General features: G+C 42.5%; 1 protein-coding gene and 1 pseudogene across 5 annotated transcripts in view; one reads left to right on the top strand and one right to left on the bottom strand.

Annotated features, from left to right (window-relative positions):
* Window positions 1-2,868: 2,868 nt before the first annotated feature.
* On the bottom strand, window positions 2,869-4,326 carry LOC141740545 (kinesin-like protein KIF11 pseudogene; annotated as a pseudogene).
* Window positions 4,327-6,151: 1,825 nt separating this feature from the next.
* KLHL32 (kelch like family member 32) overlaps window positions 6,152-24,083 on the top strand; it is a 139,790-nt gene continuing 121,858 nt past the window's right edge. For 2 of the 5 annotated variants that reach the window (XR_012586281.1, XM_074581081.1), the window contains exon 1: window positions 6,159-6,571. The gene's annotated coding sequence lies outside the window, so the exon portion shown is untranslated. Of the gene's footprint in view, window positions 6,572-12,494; window positions 12,621-15,243; window positions 15,367-24,083 lie in introns of all 5 variants that reach the window. The other 3 variants (XM_074581079.1, XM_074581080.1, XM_074581078.1) reach the window with 3 other exon arrangements.

The following is a 24,083-nucleotide window of genomic DNA, read 5'->3' as shown; positions in this document are numbered from 1 at the left end:
TGTAATGTTAAGTGCTGCATCCAGAGCTGTATTCAGAACAACGTGCATGGCAGAGGAAGCATTGCAAGGTTCAAAACAGGACCCTACGCACCCTGGTACCTGTGGGAAGCGTCCTTCCTCCTGTAGGGAATGTCACCTCATCTGACTAAACCTGTTCCAAATTAAAGAACCAGGTCAAAGCAGTAACCTAGACAGCTCCAATGTTATAGCTAACACTACTATTTATATATCTGTTACTGAGAAGGGAATAGTTACTCCCTTACCTGTTTTATTTTCTTTTGCCCACTGGGCTCCTTTTAAGCAGGTGCTGTCATGCAATTGGTGTTTGTCAGCTCCACCAATAAGCACAAAACCCAAGGCACTTACGGGTTTTCTTCTAGCTCCAGTTGCAAGGTTAGAGAATGGGATTGCAGATACTACTTTTTCTTCCTCTTCTTTTAATGTTGGACCTCTATTCTGTTTGTTTGCTTTAGATGCTTGTGGTACTGCCATGTGATCTGGAAAACGCTCAGCTGAGGAAAAGGCTTGGAACTTAGTGTAGTGTTTGACAGTGGTGGCTTGGTATACTTTCAAATGTAACCAGGATTTGGTTGTGTTTATCTGGTTAATTTTCAGCATGTTGAGATAACACGCACCCATACAGCAGGTTTACATTCAGCTTTGCAAATCAGGAAGATCACTCTAAGAGGAAATGCTGGGTTAAGTATGGATGAGTTGTAAAGAGCCTCTGAGAACGGAAGGTTTATAGAATCATTGATTGCACACAGAGATTGCTATAAAATGTGGTTATGTGGGAAATTCACCATAAATCATCATAAGATTCATAATCTTGCAAATCCATGCTGGAATCTGAATTGAAGAAGTTTTCAGTGTGGATAGCTGAGTGATACATGATCCTGAGACAGTAGTGACTAGTTATCACTTTAGTTGTTATAAAAAAATCAGAAGGAAAAACCACTTTCTAGCGTGGCTGGAACCACTAGGCACTGTAGTGTTCCTGGAGGTGCCGGTGACAGGAATTTTGAATTTACTTTTCCTTTGTGGTGTCAGAAGGAGTAAAATAAAATTCTGTATCAATGTTTGAAAACAGTCTCAGTTTTAAGTTCAACCCAGCTGTACCCTGAGGCTGAAACATGGCCATGTTTTGGCAGCAGGGAAGACTGCCATATGTTGCAGTGATAAAGAAATTACACTGATGCCAATCTCTGTAGTCAGACTTCTAAAAAATATCTAAGGGAACATATTTGTAGCAATATAAGCTTTAATATATATAAAATAAAAGAACCTGACAAGTCTGTATTTAAGGATAATTTTTCTGTCTCTTTAACAGTCATGCACTTTGTAAATACCACAAGCCACAATACACTATTGTTCTTGAGAGAAGCTGTATATAATACCTAAATCCATTGCATTTCCCTGTTACACAGAATTGCTTGCTGTCTAGCTCCCAGCTTCCAATAGCCATAGGACAATTCCATTCTTTGAAGAAGTTCTTACTTATTGACTGGCTTTTAGTGAGCACATACTGGAAATCGATAAGAAGATTCTTTTTTTAGCAGACATTCAGTCAGGCCTCTAAATGAGAGCAAGATGTGGAGACCCTGAACACGGCTGGCAGCAACATGACATAATCTTTCTTTTTTTAAGGTCAGTGTAGGCCATCGGTTTGTAGCTCTCATGGGTGACTTCCAATGCTTTTAAAAACATCAGTTAGTTTGCTTTAGTGCCAGCAGTATGCCAAGGATCTTTGAACACAAAAGAGTATTTGTATTCTTGATATGCATAAAATAAAATCTATTGTAGGATCTATTCGTACAATGTGGTAGTTCCAAACCACGTCTACTGCAACTTAATGCAGAACAAAATATCCAATACAAAATACTGATCTCAATCATAAACCTTCTGTTTTCTATTGTAAACAATTAAGCTGCTGTTTGTCATTGCTGAAGGACAACTGCTACTGATCCATCAAGCTAACTATTTGAGCAGTTTTAAATTCACTCTGTTTACCAATATCCTGAGACACATTTGTGAGATTGCTAAGAAGTTGCTGAGAACAGCCAATGGATTCCGCCAGCATCTCCTTGTTTTCACCATTTATGTCCTTGAGCTCTTGAAAGAAATTATTCAGAGGTGCAATAAATTTGTTTTGAAGCAGAAGTTTTACTGCTGACTAGGTCCATAGTTTCCAGGTAAACATTTTCTTTCCCAGCAGTGATGGTGGTCTTCAAACTTCCATATTTTGACAGTATACCAGCTAAGTTCTTCTGTATCTCCTGTGCCGACAGGTCCAGCTGGCTTTGCAGTGAGGACACCAATTCATTTGCGTTCTTTGTATATACAAACCTTGCCATTTCCAGTTCTTCTCTAAAATTCTCACAGCAGTTTGCAGCTGAGAAAAAGCACTGTCTGTTTCTTCCTGTAATTTTTTCAGAGTGTGAGAGAGATCTCCTAAGAAGATATTAATTCCTTTTTATGGCCCATCCTCGTCAGCCACAGCAGAACATTTCCTTGTGTTATTCTGAAGCTGACAGTTTAGTTCCAGGGCAGTTTCCACCCTTGGTGTCAAGATATTTAATGCTCTTCCTAATCCACATATATACTCCTCAGTCAACCTCAACAGCTCAGCTTTACTAGCAAATGGCAGAGTCTTATTTTGTCAAATTTTTTCAGATATATAAGAAAGGTCAGTGGTCAGCAATTTTTTAACAGAGGCAAAAGGGAATTATATAATTAATGCAAATATATCAGCTGCTGAACAACTGGTAGATAGGAGGCTGCCTATAAAATATGCATAACTTGTCAACATCAGTTACTGCTTCAGACTGTTCTCACTAACTGAATCTGGTGTTCTGTTGAACAGAACATTCATTTCTCCTGCACATATATTTGGACGATAGCATTGTGCTGATGAACAGCCTTCTTATGATCCAGTTGTGCATAGATACATCTTTTGTATTAGCAGTTCTAACCACATGGCTAGCTGTGCCATGAAGCTTTTATTTGGTGTTTTCCAAAACTGAAACCGCATATTCTTTCTCAGCCAGAGGAACCTTGGTTTCTTGCAGATCTGTGTTTCTTTCAGTTCTTTCTCCTTGATGTGCAGATCTGGTTTTGTTGTTAAGCTTTGCTTTTATTAATTGTGAATGATTTAGTGATTGTTTTCACTTCTTCTTCCATGGCACTGATTATGTCAATATATTCTGCCACTTGTTCATCCTGAACCGTCAGCTTTCCTTTAAGGGCTTCATGAATTTTCAATCAAAATACAGACTCTATTTTACTCTCATGCAGCAGGAAGGTCTCCTTTTGGATGCTCAGTCTCTTCAGTATCTCAATAATAGTTCCTTTTGGCAGGTACTGGTTAACTTTGGATTCATTATGTTCTCTGCACTGTGACCGTACTTCAGTGTACTCTGTGTTTCCTCAAGATTTATAGATGTGTGAGAAACTGTGATTATTATTGGTTGTTCTCCAAGGAGAAGGATTCTTGTAAGTTAAGATTCTCTGTGACTCCTTCCACAAGAGCAGTAATAACCTTCTCCAGTCCGAGCAGACTACTTGGTATTTCCAGCTTCACAAGCTCTGTTATCAACTGCCCCAAATCGAAGAAGTGTTTTTACTTCCTGCAAGATCAACCAAGTTTATCTTCCCACTTCCAACAAGCTCTTGTCCGTGTGCTCTGGTTTCTTTCATATGGATGGTAACCAAAAACACAGACTAGGATCAACTGGAATAAGCATTTGTGTAAGTAGCTGCAGTAGTTCTTTTTGCTGCACCTCTTTACAAGATTTGGTCTGCTTCATTTTTGTTGTGTACAGGTATTTCTTCCAAGCCTTTCACATTTACACCTGTCTTGTTTATGGGATCATCAGACATCTTCAGTCTTTCTCCAACATTGGGAATAGGATTCAGAAAGTCAAAAAGCTCATTATAGATTTCCAGAAGAGAGACTTTAATAAAAAAATTCAGTATCAATCCCTGTGACTTTTTCTAATATTCAATACAATGTGTTCTACCTGGTAGCAAATCCTCTTCCCAAGTATGTTCTTCAATGGGGCTCCCCTTACATTGTGAAGGTCTTTCCAATACCAGTTTGTCCATAAATGATCACTGTGCGGTTGTACCCATAATAACATAATCCAAAATGTGACACAGAACACTCCTGTATGTATTAGTTGTCTGTAACTCCTCCAGTGCAGACCCTAACTTCTTTTCTTGCTTGATCACAGTCTACAAAAGCATAGGCACTTGCTTTACATCTTGAGGCATGAAAAGGCTGCACCACACCACCACCTGGATGTTCTTGTCCTTTGAGTTCTTCATGTAGACACTTCCCTGGAAGCTCAAGGAAGCCGTGCTGGCCCTCAGAACCAATCTGCCAGGGAAACAACAGGCAAAGCACTGACTGTCCCCTCAATGCTTTTGCGGCCCCTCGAGCTTCAACCAGCTGCCCCCTGCTCACATTCTGCTCACCTCAGCCACCAGCACTGCACCTCCTGCAACTCTGCACTCTGGTTCCCGACATGTTTCTAGTTACAGTGACTCACAAGTGTCTAAGTACAGGGAGACTCTGCTCATCACTTAGCTTGTCACGTCCATGCTACGCAGTGCAGCAAGGTGTGGACATGGTTAAGCTAACACTGATCAAAATATCCCTGGAATAAAAGATAGTGTAGCTACAACAGTTTTGTGTTGCAAATGAGTTAACAGCCCCTGACACGAAGCTTCAGTCTGGAGAAAAGAAGGCCCCGAGGAGAACTTATAGTGGCCTACCAGTATCTTAAGGGGGCCTACAAGAAAGCTGGTGAGGGACTTTTTAGGATGTCGGGTAATGGTAGGACTAGAGGGAACGGATTAAAACTAGAGATGGGACGAATCAGACTGGACGTTAGGAAGAAGTTCTTCACCATGAGGGTGGTGAGACATGGGAACAGGTTGCCCAGAGAGGTGGTGGAAGCCCCATCCCTGGAAGTTTTTAAGGCCAGACTGGATGGGGCTCTGAGCAACCTGATCTAGTGGGAGGTGTCCCTGCCCATGGCAGGGGGGCTGGAACTATGTGATCTTTAAGGTCCCTTCCAAACCTAACAATTCTATGATTCTATGAAGCAGTGGCCCTGTCTTTATGACTCTTGAAACAGAAATGAGCCTCTGCCTAGTATTGTACTGCATCGGTACCAATCTGCTTGAAACTTGGAGAAGCTTTGTATCACTATACAAAAGGCACCGTATACCACATCTGGTGCTGTGCACCCTCTGAAGTGACTTTCCAGTTTTTACTGTCTGCTCTGCAGATGAGGAATTGTGGTATTTCTAGATGCCTTTCGTGGACACCTTAGAGCAGAACAACTCACCTGTCGGTAGTCTTAACTAAAGACCCACACTCTGAAAAATGTTTTAGGGAATTGTCATTTGAAAAAGGCTTGAACTCCTCTGATGTGACATGTATGTAAAATTTACCACGTAGATATATTGGAGATGGAGGCAGAGATTTTTGGGATGTACTGTTTTCGTATTAACTGTACAGATCAGAAAACAGGAACTGACTCATAAGCAAATCCAGTAGCAAGATGCAGACTCTGCTCAGAACTAGAGCTGCTCCAAGCAATTCTCAAAACAGTATTTCCTCCTATATATTAAAGCACTGTCCAGTCTTGCTAAATTATAAAAGTAGCTCGCTAATCATTAGATTTCTTTTTTAATTCTCCTCAGTGTTCTTCACAATCATGAGATCAGTTAGAGGGTGGGGGAAAAACAGCTCCCACCACCTCACAGTTCCATGAGGCGAGGTTGAAAGAAAAGCACTGTTACCGAGCCTCACTGCAAAGATGAGTACTGTGTCCCTGCAAAGGCAGCATCTGGAAAAACACATGACAGCAGCACGCCTGTGTGCAGCAGCTTTATCCCAGAGAGGTGTCCCTCTGCACTCTAAGGTTTTTAAAAAGCCACATCAAAATCCTTAATAAGATAATAAAGGACTGAAGGCTTTAATATCCTAGATGTAGTGCTCAGGCCCTGACCCTGCAGCGGGCCTGCCCTTCTGGAGATCTCTCCCTTTCCAGCCGTATTTCTTGTCCTAAAATCCTCCTTCCCAACGGCCCGCCTCCCCGGCTGACGACCTTCCTGACCCCGCTCTCCCTGTGGTGATCCCGCCTCTCAGGTGCTGTGCCCACAAACTTATCGCTACTTCAAGGGCTCGGCCAGGCCTTCTCCCTCCAGCCCTCCCGCAGGGCCGAGGTCCCGGCGGGCGGGAAGCCTGTGGGACGCCGCCGCCTCCCGGAGACAGAGTGAACGCCGGCGGCCCTGCAACGCCTCGGAAAGCGACCGAGAACCGGCGAGAAGATCCCCCGCCTCGACCCGACCCAGGCCCGGCCCCTCCTCCGGCAGGTGCGGCCCTGCCGCGCCGGGCCGCCGCTGCGCACTGGGCGGGGCGGGGAAAGCTCCTCCTGCTCGGGCAGCCGGAGCCGCACAGCCGGGACCGGCGGGTTGACGACGCGGGAGCTTTTTCTCGGCGGCTTGTCCCTCGCTGCCGTGGGAGTGGGGTGGAAAGGCGGCTACCACCTGCCCCGAGGTGAGCTGAGCGGCCGGGCCCGAGGCGGCGCTCGCCGCTCCCGTTACTTAATCGGGACGGGGCGGCGGGACGGGAAGGGGGGGGAGCGGCCGGCGGCGGCGGGTCGCCGCCGCCGGCCGCTCTCCCCCCGCCTCGCCCCGCCGCCTCAGCACCGCTCGTTGCCGGGGAGACGGTTTAAACGGCAGCTCCGACCGTTGGGGCGTCCCTGGGTAACGGCTCTCACCCGCCTCAATGGTCCCGCAGGCCCCCGGCTCCGTGTAACTCCAACGGAGGAGGAGGCGGCGGGAAGGGAAGGCGGGGGGGGGGGGGGAAGGACGAACCGGAGCCCGGAGCTGGGGGTGGCCGCGGGTCCCGCTCCCTGGGGGGTTGTCTGGGGACGCGCTGCAGGTGCTCGGTTTGTGGCGGTTTCTTAAAACATGGCTCTGCCGCCTCGAAACGGGCGCTGGAGATGCTTCTCCTGACTTAGTAAGGGCGGGTTTCTTCGTCTATCCGGACTTGAAGCTACTCGTTCGATTGACAAAAACACGCTTTTGTTCCTCTCCGGCGCTGAAATACCCCAGCGCTCTCAGGAGCTAGACGCCTTGATGGCTGGAAATTTAAATTAGCAGCCCTAGGAATTAAAAAGGTGCTGCTCAGGTGGTTGCGTACCTACCTCAGTTGGTTCCCAGCCCTAGATTTCCCATTTGGTCAATCTGGAGGAATTCTGCCAAAAAAGCCTAGGTTCCCGCGATGCCGCAGGTTGCTGACGACTCGTTGCTGCCTGGGCAGGGATGGAGGGTGAATTCAGCCTGCGGAGCAAAGCCGGCTTGTTTGTGCCATCTCTGGCAGAGTCCGACTGACAGTTGATACACATAACTGTCACACGCAAAAACTGGGAAACAGCATGCTCAGCACCATACGCTATAACAAAATGTGAAAGAAACGGAGCTACAGGTGAAAACTTAGCACGGTGAGATAAACCGCAGATGTTGATCTTAGCAAATAGTGGGAATAAATATATTTTTTTTTAAAGCTTGTTATAAATTTGTCTGGTTTTGCAGGGGTAGGAGGATCTCTTACAAAATCTTTCAGAAGCAAGTTGAGGTTAGTCTTACTTGCGTAAATGGTAATGGCAGCGTTCGTTCAGTCATGAAAAGATCAGGAGTAGACCCAGAGGCCACAATCCTGTTAACTGTAGTGCTTAGGGTAAAGAATTATTGTAGCCTTGGCAATTCCTGTTGATTCTGGGATCTGCCTGCATGAAGCAGTTGGCAGGGGTAAGGCTTCTGAGGGGTTTCAACAATTCTTTGGCGTTTTTATCCAAAAAACAAGTTTACTATTTAACTAGAGTCTACAGAAATCCCATGATGTGCTGAACAAAAATATAGTTACCACAGATGCTTAAAAATCTACCAATATATAGCTGCTTAGCCAGATCTGTTTGTTCTGTTCAAGTTTACAAATGATTAAGAGAAATTTTTACTTAACTTTTAAAGCATTCCAGAAAAACTCCTTTCATCCTTTGTCTGCTTTTCAGATTGTGAATAATTTGACAGTATCTGTAAAGCACTTTGCAGTTATTATGTATGAAGTACTAAGCTAGGTATGGGTACTCTGAGAAACTGTTAGGGAATAATAAGCTCTTGCTTTAGGAGGACACTAAAAATAATGCAGTCATACCAATTAACGGCTCTTAAAGCATAAGATACAGTGTTTATAAAAATATTATTAGGATTTATTGTGATTTATTGTCCATATGAGTGATGAAAGTCTCCGTTTCTTCCTGTATAAGCGTGCATGGAGAAAATGTGCATTTGGGCAGCTATCGAGTTGGCAGATGTGGGGAAAATAGTACTTCTAATATTCCAAGGGGGGAAGAAGTTGCATTAGAGTTTCTTCAAAAATGATCCATTGAGATTTGCAGGTGTATCTTACATTCAAGCGAGAGCAAGTGCTTTTAGGGAAGGGAATTTTAATATGGAAAATGAGGTGTTGTTTATTTAACACTTTACAGATCAGCATGTTATACGAACCACACAGAATATGAGATTAATCATTGTCTTTAGTGTCAGAAAACTATGTGATATTCTAAAAGTAAAAATGACTATGCAGAAATTAAATTTCTGGAGTTATTTTTTTGCAAGCAAGGTTGGAAGTGACTGAACTTCAAATTGGTCCTGAACAGATAGTGTAGAATCTTGCCTCGGACAACAAACTCAGGATTGCCTGGTATTTTCTAGTTGAGCTGTAATCTTATTTGGGTCTATCTTCTTGGTAAGAAGGACATGAACAGCTATGTTTAAGATGGCAACTCCTGTTAAAAAGTCTGTGTATTGCTAAATGTGTAAGTGAATTTGGCTCAGGATTTGAATTTGAACACACAAAGAAATTCGAGTACCATCAGGGAAGGTGATTTTGTTTTGTTTTTTTCCTCTCTGATCATTCCCTTTGTATTAAGGGGAGCAATAAATTTGCAGTTTACAGTAAGGAGAATTGTGGTTGAAACATTGGTAGCAGATGGAAATTTAGGCTTTTGTGGGCCTGTTCTTAAGTGGGTACTTGCAAAGTAAAATGAGCGGGATTTGACCATAGAAAATGCAGTGTTCATTTAAAAAATGTTTTTTGTTACCTCCATTTTTGATTCAGAATGTGTTGCTTCTGCCTGAAAAATCAGAAATTGATGTCATGTAGCATCTGACACTGATGATCAGCTTCTACAACACAGCAAAAAGGAATGTATTCAATATGAAATTCACGGTGCTGCTGTGGCGTTTTTGATCAACTCTGCCGAATAGAATATGATTGACTTAATGGCCAAGAATGACAGTAATTTAATGCCATGCTAGTATAGGGAAGTGATGATTATAAATTGGACTAGAAATGGGAATTGGATGAAGTGAAAAATGAAATTAATTTAAACGCTCGTGTGAGGACAGTTGACAGTGTTATCAGGAGAAACTGGCCAAATATAATTGCCATCCACTGTAATTATGTGCACCTACAGTAACCACATAGTTGTCTCATTTCAATTCTTTTTAGTGTAAGAAATTATCCTTTGTATTTCTCATCCATCTAGGACTTTTGTATGGCACTTGTCAGTGTGTTGTGTGCTCTGAGGACTTCAATTACTCCAGAACTGATTGCGAAAGAAAAAAAAACCTACTCATTTGAATTTTTGTACCTCACTTCTTTGGAGAAGTTATAGAAACAGTGCCAAAAAGGCTGAAAATTACAGAGGTTTTCCTAACATATTTTTGGAAGCCTGATTTTTTAAAAATCTATTCCACACAAAAGTTATGAAGTGGTTGTGGTGGTGTATCCTCCCAATTTCTTGAATTATCTGAAAACTATACTTAATAGCCAATCACTTTTAGGATCCTTGAAAAAGCAATTTCTAGATCTTCTTTTCTTTGTGTTCTAACTTTGGACTTTTGACGATTTATGAGATCAAATGAGATTTGATGTTACTTCTGTCACTCTATATGCTTACCCATTTGAAAGGGTATGTGATTGTAGCTGGGATGCCTTTATATTATAAGCTTTTACTAACTTGATTTTAGAGGGATTTTTGAAATTTTACTATCAAATTCTGATCTCTGAAGAAGAGTAAAGAACAGATACTTTTCACGGTTTTGGGTTTTTTTTTTAAACAACTTTATTATTTGTTTGTTAGCTCATGGGTGGGATTTACATCTGATTCAATTTGGGACTTTAAAGACTTAGAGTCTTCAATTTGAGAAGAGACATACTTAGGAGAGAATTGGTTGAGGGGTGTTCCTGCTGAATCCGTGAAGAAATTCCAGGGACAAGAGGCAACTCTGGGAAGTAGTTTCAAGATAAGAAAATGAAGCAACGATGATGGAGCTTGGCAGTTTAAACTGGGAGACCAGGAGAGCTTTGAAACTCCAGGTTCTGTGTGTTCCTACGTGGACTGGTCACCCTAAATCTGCCTGGCCATTATAGGAAGGGAAATATCTGATGTAGGCTAGAAAGAAGCTGCAGCATGTTTCAGGCAGGTGCTAGTCTGTGTCCCAGGCCACAGTCTTTGTGATTTCCAGCATGCACGGAGGAACTTTGCGCTCTTGACTGCTGAGTTACCTGGCCAAGAATGGAACTGGAAAAATGTTTTGTCAAGATTTTATCAGCTTTGTATTTTAGTTGCCCTTTTAGCTATGGAAAAACTTGTACGTAGGTAAGCTTTGACACTGAAGTCCTTTACCAGACTTTCTGTGGACCAGCAATGCTTGGCTTCCTTTCTTTGGAAGAGGTTTTGCACACATGAGGCAGCTGAACTAGAATACCTTTTGTGCTCCATGCTGCCAGTGGACACCTAAGTCACTCAAAGGGCAGATACTGTGTGGGAACTGGGGTAGTACTGGTGGGTATTTGTACGCCTACCATACATGGCTAACTTCAAAATATGTCTCTCGGTTAGCTTCATAAATGAAAGGTGTCACTTCAAAAGAAAGTCCCAGTAGTGAATGCCATGCCAGTTCCATTCACACTGGTGCCAATGTGAAGCTATTGACTTTCATATCAGCAGGCAGAGGTTTCTCTGCGATAAGAAAGCAACAAAATATGTAAATGGTTATGAGTAAAATAAATTGGAGGCTTCAGAACATCAATAATACTTGAAAATGTATGATTTTTCTCTAAGCTAGGTCACTACTCTGAAAAATCATGTAAATTGAGAATGTGTTCTGCCAAAATTTCTGTAGCAATATGCTACAGTAATTTAGAAGAACTTTAATTGTAGAGAATGAGCTTTATAGGGGGATAGACAGTGTAAATATTTTGATTCATCAGTACTTAAAGGTTATGGTTGTTCTGTAGAGTGTCTTTTTCTGCAACCATCTGTCTTTATTTTTCCTGACAGGAATGATATGTATAGTGGTTGGTTTTGACAGTGTAGAAGATGTGAAGTTGCAGCCTAATTTACTGCTGTGTTTTTCCTATATCTTAAAAATGGGCATGTGTATTTTTTCGCCTGGTAGTCTAAACATTAACATCTTCAAATTTTCTAATCCTTTGTGCTTCCAGAATAGCCTTTTGTTCCACTGTTCAGTAAAAATATGCTTGAAAAAAATTCTCAGCATGACTACTTTGGATAACAGGGGGCTTTTGTTTTGAAGGTATCGTATCGAAGAATGGCTGAGGTCCATTTCTGCAGTGTTGATAAGACTTGATTTTTGTCCTGTGTGTTTGGGCTTTTTTTAAAAAAAATGATTAGTTAAGTGAAAACAACATTGCTTAGATTAATAACAAATTTTGAAGTGGACATGAGCAAGCTTATGGCCTTATTATGTCTGAAACATTTTCCATCAGGTTTCACTTCAGGTTAAATAAAGAGCTACTGCCCTTTGTAAGCTAAACTGGGGCTCTACCTGGCTTATCAAGACAGAACATATGAAAACCTGGGGTTGAAGAAATGTCATCAGGATATGTCGAATGCATTCTTTCCAGGTTTATTTTTGAAATTCTCTAAAACTGGTATTAATGTTTTTTCCCAGTAGCTAAATTTATAAGGGGAGAGGGACCTTGAATAGTATTTTTTCCTGATCTAGTAGATTTTCACAATGATGTCTTTAAAGCAATAACAGACCATCAAAAGGTTCTCCCTTTGAGGGTATACATCTTTCATGTGTGTTTTCTGTGTTTTGGAAGTCCCATTTCAGTCAAAGTTACCTTTATTGTAGTTGCAGAAAACAAACAAAAAAAAGAACTGAGGTGATGTTTTCAGAACAGAACTGGGACTTTGACTTCACCGAACTGTGGAGATCAAAATAGAGATCTCAAGAGCTAAAGGCTGAACTGAAGTGTGGAACTTCTTTAGTGGGGATAACAGTATCTCTTTTGTGGATTTGGCATATTCCTTGGCTGAACTACCTCTTTTTTTCCTTTTTTTTTTTTTTTTTTTTTTTTCCCTTTTCACTTTCTCTTTTAGTAGAAAACCCAGGCAAACAAACAGGAAGAGAACAGAATTCCTTTCTGGCAGGGTCTTAGTGCATCAGGACTGTGGAGTGCACTGAGAATGGGCCATATCCCTGCTGCGCTGGGCTTCTCATCTTCGGTGAGGTTACATTAAAATACACTCCGCATCTCTTGCGGTCTATGGTGACTTTTGCATACAAATGCAACTGCTATATTTGCTTTTTGGGAAAGTGCATAGGAAATTGAATGATGCAATACAACTATAAAATCCCATACATTTACTTTCCACATATGTGTTCCATTCTCCAAACAGAAACACAAAAGTGCAAAAATGTAGGAGTTGCCAGAATGTAAATAAGAGGACTGGGTGCGCTTTGCTTGCTTACTTAGGGAGGATAACTACAAATCGAGGTGGAACAGAAGTAGCAACTCAGCTTTACAGAAGGCAAGTCAAGCTCCAAAATGTTTCTGTAGCCAGGGCTGGTCTTCTAATACATGAAGTTCTCTGGTACCAATGTGACTGGACCGTCAAGTATATACTCAGTTTGAAGAATGACATTTGATTTTTATTTTTTTAATTTATTTTTTTATTTCATTAGGATTTTTTCAGTTTCTTTAAGACCTTTTAATCAGGTCCAGCGTGTTAGATGCTTTATGGGGTCAGATTTCATGCTTTAGATCTTTGTATGCAAGTGATAAGAGACTTACTGAAGATGAGAATAAGTCATGCACAAAACTAGTTTCTTGCAGTTGTTCACATTTCCACAGGATTCTAAATCTGGCATAGTGCAACTGTAAAGTATCTTAAAGGCAGGAAAGCTGCTAGACAGGCCATTAGAATTTACTGTCTTTACTAATTAGAAGTAACTCTTGCACTATAGACTTGGCATTGATTTTTAGTGGTGTTGCTGGATAAGTGAAGAGAATTAAAGCTCTGATAGCTGAGCCTTGTCCATTGTAATTTGTGGCAGTTTAAGACATAAACACCTCCAGCTTTCAACCTCCCTCTCCTCATGTAGCAGAGCTGGTGGAGTAGAGCATGTGCCTGCATTTTGGCTGATGGTAGGCACTGTCATGGGATGTCACTATGGGTTTGTACATTAATGCCAATGGGATGGTGGCAACACAAGTGTTGCCTGTACTCTGGGGCAATAATTTTTGGCAGAACATGGGGCATACAGGGGGAAGGGGAGTGGAACTGTCTTCAGTGGCATAGATTGCTTCAGTGAATTACACATTATATTTCTGCATTTTGTCCTGTCGCTGGCCTGTGTTCTGTGAATATTGAAAATTGTTGGAAAACCCAAGCATTGAATTTTCATAGGCTGCATCGTTAGTTTCCGACTAATTTATTCCTTTGCCCAGGTAGTAAGAGAGATTACTATGTGATTACCAAGTAGCCCATAGCAAACCAGACCAAGCCTTGAACACTTAAAAGGAGGAGAAAAAAATAATAATGTGGCAATATAGCTATGGTGATCTAAAAGTATGAGGTGAAGAGTGGGATTTTGTTGTTAGTTTGGCTTTTTTGTTGTTTTGGTTTTTCTTCTGAGCCAGTTGATATAATCTGTTGATTTCTGAGACAGTTGATGTAAAGAGAAGGCTTCTGAACGGAAGTCTTTTGCTTAGACCTGAAGAGGGTACAGAAGTCTAAACACTTGTCTGTTTCTTTTCTAATTATATTTCTGATCCTAATTAAAGATCAAAGATTAAAAATTATTTAAGATCCTCTTTTTAGGTGTTTTTCCTTGAAACAGAGGCTTTTCTCTGAATAAGGAAAAGTTGTTTTTCAGACTAAGGAGGGTGGGTAAGCGTTGAAGAAAATCTTGAACTGTAAATTGAGAACCTTTTGTTTGAAGGAAAAAGAAAAGCCCTCTCCGTTCTCAGTTAAGATTATTTTCCATTTGTTTATCTGTATGAGGCACGCATTTGAAAACTGTAAGAAGAAACAGACTTTATCACAACATTCCATCTAATGGATTTATGATCGCTTACGCACCTTTTCTGGCTAGATGGATGACAGCTGTGTAGAAGCTGTGGATCGGTCTCTCCTTGCCTTTTTATCATGGTTTGATACACGATGTTCTGCAGCAATACTGGTTTGAGGTGCTCATGATCCATCTACCCTGCTGTTGCAGCCTATTGCTCTTGTGTTTTGCTGCCATCACTGTGAAGGTGTACCGTGGACTGGATCACCAGCATGCCTCTTAAAGCTTTAAGGAAAACAAAATGAAACGCCCTAAAAATTAAAATCAACCCTGCAGAAGTCTCTGTATGCTCTTTAAGCCAGGTCAGGCAAGAGAAGGAAGTAAAGAAGCCAGCATCGCTGCTGAACTTGTACCCATTCTATCTTCAAAGAAGACCAACCAGTTGCTTTGCCCTGTATATGCTGAGTAGAGAAAGACTTGTTGACTGTGCTTAGTTTTCTTTCATGTAGTAGGGAGTAAAAGGTGTTAAATTAGTGGTTTTATTTACCAGATTCTTTCACTGAGTTGGAGTAAGCAAATGTTTTTACTGCAGCTTGCCATAAATAAACAGAAGGGTGTTTGGAAATCCTGACCAGCTTTTGTGTAGGAGAGAGCAATCATAACAAACTGGTTCTATGAGAAACTGAAAACAAATAAAAGATGAGCTGTTATTCATAGTTTACAAAAGCAGAAGACATTGTGCACAAAAGCAGCAAGTTATTTTCAAATACTGAATCCCATTGTTTGCAAACAAGGGACAAATTTCAGTAATGTTTCATGTTCTCCTGTTTTCAGTCTTCAGAAGATCTGCGGAAGCCAAAGGCAATGATTTTAACCAACTCTGGCCTCAGAGGAGGGTGAAAATTTTCTCCAGCTACTGCATTCAATATTGTTAGAAGTCTTTTGAATCTCCCCAAGGTATTTCCAAGAACATTTGCAAGGACATTTCCTACCTGTTTCTGGCTGTTACAGTCTTGCAGTGACTTACAATGTTGCAGTTGGCTAAAGCAAAGAATCCTTTCTCCTAACAAAACTCTTCATTCAAGGAAAGCTCTTCCTTTAGCACTTAAATGAATGAGATTATTTCCTACTACATCAAAATTATTTTCCTTATTATTGTGCGTTCTTGGCAGTTTTCAGTCTAACATTACTGTATGAAGTGATAGGTAGGCAATACACAGATGAGCAGAGTATTTTCAGTTGTGCAGCTGAAGGATGTATGTATGTATTTGTGAGGTTTTTTTCTTTTTTTAAAGTAGGAGATGTTAAATGACACCGAATCCCAAAATCAATATTCCATTTTTGCTTTATCCTGATACTTAGGTTTTGTGACTGAGTAATGTCCGAGTATCTTAATAGCTGATAACTCACATTGACTGTTTTCATGCAACCACATCTGTTTCCTCAAAAGAAAGTCTCTAGCCTTAAAAGATACAGGTAGACTCAGAGTAGAAATAAAGCTGATGAAGTGGTAATAACAATCGTGCCTGAAGCTGCACCTTTTTCTTAGGTTTCTGCTCCACATAGGCAATAACTATCTTAAGCAATTTTGGCATCTTCACTGAGAATCTCTTGATTGTATGGTTCCACTGGAACCAAGTAGGCTGGAAAATTGGAACCATAGATCAAATGCTTTTGTGACTGTGATGGTAGGAAAAAGGAAATTTAATCTGTTTTACAGGAAGGATGAAACCTTCCATATAAGCATATCATTAGGATATACAAGTTGACTGTGCTGTGTAGAAATACCCACTTAGCGATGAACAAAGTAGCAAAACCTATAGGAGCAGTATTGTTAGTACAGTGTTTTGTGTGGGTAATGTTGAGAAACTACTTGGATGTCCCTGTAAGCCTCTGCATTGGGTTGTGTTGAATGCAGGTGAGGCGATTATACTTTAGCAATTACAGATCAGTAAACTCCAGTCCAGATTCAGAATTTTTTTTCTCTGCCTGTGAGAAATGAACTTCAAAGACCACACTTACGTAACGGTAAACTGGGGAGATACTCTGGTCCCAGCAGTATTGCTGCATCAGTTTTCGAGATCTCTGAGGTTTGTGTTGCCAGTAGTGCTTACTGAAGGAATTTTGTAAATACTTGAGACCAAATAGTTTTTAGTTTTTGTTAATCTGTAGTTTATGCTCTTTCTCTCCTGGCAGTGGGTGGGAAGAGCCTTTGCTTGGTTATCTCAGAATCAATATAAATATAGAAGTAAAAGCTTGCATTTGTTTTTCAAATATAGCAGCGTCTGTCTGCTTACTGACTGGCAACACTGTCAGACCTAAGAGTTAAAGTGCTGCAAGGTAGAGAGGGATCTTTCAAACCTATTTTTGCATTATTTGTTTGTTTATTTATTTATTAGAGAACAAGCGTCTCCTGATTAGGTAGGGGTGACTGTAGTGTTGCCAGGTAAATGAATGAACCTGGCCAAAGCTAGAAGCCAACCCTTTGTTTGGTATAGTGACTCAGGTCATCTGGATGCTGTCCTGCACTTGGCTGCATTCAGTACGTTACTGTCCAAAGATGGAAAAGAAGCAGTGAGTCTGTGCTTAGAGTGCTGGATCATGTACAATACAAGTACTCAGTTCATTGGCAAGGTGAGGAGCAGTCTGTCCCCTTGCAAATACTCTGATTCAAATGCAGGGGTTTTTGTGTGCCATTTGGTAAAGTGAGAAATCAAACACCATTTAATTACCCTCTTAGTCCTTGAATCTATCTGCAGTATCCTTGGGCTTAGCCATTGGAGGGGATGGGTGGGCACTTGAGGCCATTTTTATGCCAGTCAGCACCTTTTTGGACCAGTGTGTCCCTGTTCCCAGCTCAAGACATTGATGAATAGCTTCTATTTGTCATATCATTCAATGGCTTTTAATTTTAACATTGCCAGCCTCAAGCATTCAAACACTGAAAGTCAGTTCCCAGACATCAGTAATTAAATAAAATCAGATGCTTTTCATTAGAAGTAGTAAGTCTGGTGTTAGATTATGTTTTCCGACTTCTCTCAGTAATCTTCAAACCTATAAAATTTATTCTTTGCTTGAAATTAAAGCTTCAGGTGCAGTTTAATTCCAGGATATACATTTGGTGACAGGGAAGAAAACCACCATGACTGCTTTATTTTGGCTTTTCCTTACCTAGAAGGTCAATTGCTTTTAGGCGTGATGCTGTCCCATTGATTCTTCTAGAGATGTACTAGCACTGATATATTTACATTTTATTATTTGCTGTGGACCAAATGTAGAGGCAACATAGGTACCTCCCACGTGAGTTCCGCTAATTCAGGCTGCTCCCGAGCAATTTAACTTTATTAAAGCTTATGAAATGTCTAGCATATTAAAAAAGCTATATAAAATAGTCTTGTTTTGTTGGGCATATGCAGTTTAATTTGGATATCATTCCTTCGTGAAGTGGATTGTCCTTTATATATATGTCAGTAAACATTGCTTTTGCTTGTTTAAAAGTTCATAGCAGCTGGAATCAAATGCTTTACACTCAAACAAGAATTATTATTAAGAAGGTAATCTCTGATCATGCTGATACCAGCAATATTTAATGTGTTTTAAATAATTAAAAATGCTAATGTGAGATCTTGCAGATAAAGTGCACAGTTAAGGCAATTAACAGCATAAGATCTAGTTAAATGAAGAGTTTGATGTAAATTCTTTTCCACTACCAAAAAAAAACCCCAAATTCAACCAGCATTTAAATGAAGAAAAAAAAAAAACCCCAAACCTGTGTAATGCAAGCCTGCTAACTCTATGCTTTGAACTGCTAAAAAGATTGTGGGTCTTTCAAATTTAATCACAGCTTTGACTTCTCCAAGGACTTAATAACGTTTTTAGGGATGAAGGAACTGTTTTGTCCTTAAATGTGTTCACAGAGGAAAGATTTGGGGGAAGAATAGGGCTCTCTTGTAGGGTTTTGGTGTTACGGTACCCAGGAAAATCACTTTTTTCTGGGATATGATAGTAACAGTAATAGGCCACTATCGTCATGGTTGCAATTCATGGTTTCCTTTGTTTTTGAATTCTTTCTCTACCTGGCAATATGGTCTGATAGAGGTTTCCACCATGGCCTCTAGGAATCCTGTCTTGAAGCATACCCACAAGAAGATGCAACTGCTGGCTAAGTTGCCTTTACATTCAACACCATTGATTTTCCACTGAATGAACTGTATCTTCTTCAAAGACTGCACCTCTCCCCATTTTGCCCAGCTGTGGCTTGCTGGTTGCCTAACTGCTTTTTCCAATTCTTCCCATCCAAACCCAAAGGCCTGTTGCATGCTGAAATCCTAGGTATCAGGAAGAAGCTGAATAAGTTATCTCCCACTGTGTAAGGAGCTCCACTCCTTTTATTGCAAGAAGATCATTAAAATATGAGTGGTTGATTATGTCAGGATTTAATTTCTTCTTTCTTCACTAGTGGGAATGTTTTACACTTTTGTACCCTTGCAAAATGGCTTGTCAATAGCTAGGCATTTCATAATTTCTCTAGCTGCATCTGTAGGATTGATCTAGCATTCACATTTCACTATTTTTTTTCAAATGTGCAGCAGCATTTCTACTAGCAAGCTATGAAACATTACAATAAAAAGACTTGCAGAAATATAGGCTGTTAAACTATGAATTTAGTCTAAGTGTCATTGAAGACCTTGACTGAATTATCGATGAATTTGAAAATAGCAAGGTTTGACCTGAAATAAATAGTAGGATATAATAGATTTTGTGTAATTTTAGATTTTTTTTTTTTAAATTCAGAATACTCAGTATTTTCTGTGACTTTCCTAGATGTCATGCTTAGCAGAATTCTCTTTCAAGAAGGCTTCTTACTCTGCCTTAATTCTGAAATATTCTAATTTGTTCCCTTTACTTCTGTTTCTTGGAAGCATTGTATCTAAAAGCAAAAATATTTGTGATTGCTGGGCATTTACGCAAGGTGCTTTTATTGGTTTGGAGTTCCTTTAAGTGCCGAATATCTACCAGAGAACTTCTTGAAAATGTCCTTAACGAAACTTAAGGTACATAAAATAAATACTGTTGCTTTTCATCTGGAGTCATTCAGGGCTCAATTTAGTCACCTAAATGTGGATGTCTACTGCCATTTGAGACACTGATCCAGAAGAGACTGGATGTCCTGTGTGTCCTATGTCATATCTCTCATTTCCCCAGGGAGATGTTTTAGTTACTGTAGGGAGTCTGAAATGACAGTAAGTGTCTGTATATTATCAACTGAATTGGTCTTAATTGAGCTTAATTGGCAAAAATACAAATCAGTGCGTGCATGTATTGCTTACAAAGTATTATTTTTGTTTTATCAAGTGAATCATAGAATCATAGGGTTGGAAGGGACCTCTGGAGATCATCTAGTCCAACCCCCCTGCCAGAGCAGGGTCACCTGCAGCAGGCTGCACAGGAACGCATCCAGGCGGGTTTTGAATGTCTCCAGAGATGGAGACTCCACCACCTCTCTGGGCAGCCTGTTCCAGTGCTCTGCCACCCTCAAAGTAAAGAAGTTCCTCCTCATGTTTAGGTGGAACTTCCTATGTTCAAGTTTGTGCCCATTACCTCTTGTCCTGTCGCTGGGCACCACTGAAAAGAGCCTGGCCCCATCCTCCTGACACCCACCCTTTAAGTATTTATAAGTGTTAGTAAGATCCCCCCTCAGCTGTCTTTTTTCCAGACTCAAGAGACCCAAATCCCTCAGCCTTTCTCCATAAGAGAGGTGTTCCAGTCCCCTAATCATCTTGGTAGCCCTTTGCTGCACCCTCTCCAGCAGTTCCCTGTCCTTCTTGAACCGGGGAGCCCAGAACTGGACACTATTCCGGATGCGGCCTCACCAAGGCAGAGTAGAGGGGGAGGATGACCTCTGTCGTGGTTTAGCCTCAGATGGCAACAAAGAACCACGTGCCGCTCGCACGTGCCTTCCTAACACAGGAAGGATCGTAAGAAAAGGCAAGACCCTTGGGTTGGGACAAAGGCAGTTTAACAGAACAGCAAAGGGAACAGGCAAACAACAACAACACGGATAGAGGAATATACAAACGCGATTACGGGACCGCCGCTCCCCGCCGCTCGCCGACCGGCCGGACCCGGGACGCCCCAGCCCGCTTTTAAGCAGCAACTTCCTGCCCCCTCCCCCGGCAGCTCAGGGTGGGCGTGGCTCACATGGCATGGAATACCAGGAAAAGTTAACCCTATCCCCACCGGAACCAGGACATTATCCACCCCTTATTCCATACCATCTATGCCATGCCCAGCAGGTTCCAATAAATTGCCACCACTTTCCCCTGTTATATATATATATATATATACACACATATAATGCCCTTAGTTTATGGGTCATCCCTCCAAAGTGTCCGTTGAGTTCTTTTAATCCACGGCTTTGGGCTCCATTTGTTAGAACAGTCTCTCAGGGCAGGTGAGATGCTGGGTGGTGCTGGTCTGTTGCATGCTGTATTTTTCGGAGCTTGTGACTGGTGCACCCGGTGTGGCTCATGCACGCAGTCCGTGGGCTGAAGATGTAGATCTTGAGGAAACTGCTGGGCGCCAGCTGCTGAGATCAGTTCTTATCCCATCATCCCTGTGCCTTACTTGTAGTACAACTGATATCAATTATAGCAATGAGGACATACAGTGACAGTGTTACTTATCAATTAACAGCACACAATCTGATTCATTGGCTATTCTCGCCCAAAATCAGATCCCCTGGTGTTAACTAGCCAGGTAGCTTTTGCTAAATGTGTATCCCAGTGTTTGAAAGTCCCACCACCCATTGCTCTCAGTGTAGTTTTTAACAGTCCATTGTATCGTTCTATCTTCCCAGAGGCTGGTGCGTGATAGGGGATGTGATACACCCACTCGATACCATGCTCTTTGGCCCAGGTGTCTATGAGGCTGTTTCGGAAATGAGTCCCGTTGTCCGACTCAATTCTCTCTGGGGTACCATGTCGCCACAGGACTTGCTTCTCAAGGCCCAGGATAGTGTTCCGGGCAGTGGCATGGGGCACAGGGTATGTTTCCAGCCATCCAGTGGTTGCTTCCACCATTGTGAGCACATAGCGCTTGCCTTGACGGGTTTGTGGCAGTGTGATATAATCAATCTGCCAGGCCTCCCCATATTTGTATTTCAGCCATCGCCCTCCATACCAAAGAGGCTTCACACGCTTGGCTTGTTTGATCGCAGCGCATGTCTCACATTCATGGATGACCTGTGCAATAGTGTCCATGGTCAAGTCCACCCCTCGGTCACGAGCCCATCTATATGTCGCATCTCTCCCTTGATGGCCTGAGGAGTCATGGGCCCACCGAGCTATGAATAGTTCACCCTTACGTTGCCAGTCCAGATCCACTTGAGCCACTTCAATCCTAGCGGCCCGATCCACCTGCTGGTTGTTCTGATGTTCCTCCGTGGCCCGATTCTTCGGTACATGGGCATCTACATGGCGTACTTTCACAACCAGATTCTCTATCCGGGCAGCAATATCTTGCCATAGGTCAGCAGCCCAGATGGGTTTGCCTCTGCGCTGCCAGTTGCCCTGCTTCCACTGCTGTAACCACCCCCACAGAGCATTTGCCACCATCCATGAGTCAGTGTAGAGATAAAGTACTGGCCATTTTTCTCGCTCAGCAATGTCCAAAGCCAGCTGAATAGCCTTCACCTCTGCAAACTGGCTCGATTCACCCTGTCCCTCACTGGCTTCTGCAACCCGTCGTGTAGGACTCCACACAGCAGCCTTCCACTTTCGATGCTTTCCCACAATACGGCAGGACCCATCAGTGAACAGGGCATATTTCTTCTCATTTTCTGGCAGTTTATTATATGGTGGGGCCTCTTCTGCACGCGTCACCTCCTCCTCTGGTGACATTCCGAAATCCTTGCCTTCTGGCCAGTCCATGATCACTTCCAGAATTCCTGGGCGACTGGGGTTTCCCATTCGAGTTCGCTGCGTGATCAGTGCAATCCACTTACTCCATGTAGCATCGGTTGCATGATGTGTGGTGGGGACCCTTTCTTTGAACATCCAACCCAGCACCAGCAGTCGAGGTGCTAAGAGGAGCTGTGCTTCTGTACCAACTACTTCCGAAGCAGCTCGAACCCCCTCATATGCTGCCAATATCTCTTTTTCTGTTGGAGTGTAGCGGGCTTCGGATCCTCTGTATCCACGACTCCAAAACCCTAGGGGTCGACCTCGAGTCTCCCCTGGTGCTTTCTGCCAGAGGCTCCAGGTAGGGCCGTTCTCCCCGGCTGCGGTATAGAGCACATTTTTAACATCTTGTCCTGCCCGGACTGGCCCCAGGGCCACTGCATGGACTATTTCCTGTTTGATTTGTTCAAAAGCTTGTCGTTGCTCAGGACCCCATTTAAAATCATTCTTCTTCCGGGTTACTTGATACAGAGGGCTTACAATTTGACTGTAATCTGGGATATGCATTCTCCAAAAACCCACAATACCTAGGAAAGCCTGTGTTTCCGTTTTACTAGTTGGTGGAGACATAGCTGCTATTTTGTTGATCACATCCATTGGAATCTGACGGCGTCCATCTTGCCATTTTATTCCTAAAAACTGGATCTCCTGCGCAGGTCCCTTGACCTTACTTCGCTTTATAGCAAAACCAGCGTTCAGAAGGATTTGGACTATTTTACTCCCTTTCTCAAAAACTTCTTCTGCTGTGTTTCCCCATACAATGATGTCATCAATGTACTGCAGATGTTCTGGAGCTTCACCCTGTTCCAGTGCAGTCTGGATCAGTCCATGGCAAATGGTGGGGCTGTGTTTCCACCCCTGGGGCAGTCGATTCCAGGTGTATTGGACGCCCCTCCAAGTGAAAGCAAACTGTGGCCTGCACTCTGCTGCCAAAGGGATTGAGAAGAATGCATTCGCTATATCAATCGTGGCATACCACTTGGCTGCCTTGGACTCCAGTTCGTACTGGAGTTCTAGCATGTCCGGCACGGCAGCACTCAGCGGTGGCGTGACTTCATTCAGACCACGATAGTCTACAGTTAGCCTCCACTCTCCATTAGATTTTCGCACCGGCCATATGGGACTGTTAAAGGGTGAGCGAGTCTTGCTGATCACTCCTTGAACCTCTAGTTGACGAATCAGCTCATGGATGGGAATCAGAGAGTCTCGGTTAGTGCGATACTGCCGCCGATGCACCGTTGTGGTAGCAATCGGCACCTGCTGTTCTTTGACCCTCAACAACCCCACAACAGAAGAATCCTCCGAGAGACCAGGCAAGGCAGACAACTGTTTAACTTCCTCTGTCTCCAAAGCAGCTATGCCAAAGGCCCAGCGGTACCCTTTTGGGTCCTTAAAATACCCTCTCCTGAGGTAATCTATACCAAGGATGCATGGAGCCTCTGGGCCAGTCACAATGGGATGCTTTTGCCACTCATTCCCAGTTAGGCTCACTTCTGCCTCCAGTACAGTCAACTCTTGGGATCCCCCTGTCACCCCAGAAATACGAATGGGTTCTGCCCCTCTATAGCTTGATGGTATTAAAGTACACTGCGCACCCGTGTCCACTAGAGCCTTATACTCCTGTGGGTCTGATGTGCCAGGCCATCGAATCCACACCGTCCAATAAACCCGGTTGTCCCTTTCCTCCACCTGGCCGGAGGCAGGGCCCCCCTA

The sequence above is a fragment of the Larus michahellis genome, chromosome 3, assembly GCF_964199755.1.
Source record: "Larus michahellis chromosome 3, bLarMic1.1, whole genome shotgun sequence".
In the NCBI taxonomy this organism is placed as follows: domain Eukaryota; kingdom Metazoa; phylum Chordata; class Aves; order Charadriiformes; family Laridae; genus Larus; species Larus michahellis.
Note: the sequence above shows the minus strand (reverse complement) of the source record. Positions and strands in the feature narration are given on the sequence as shown.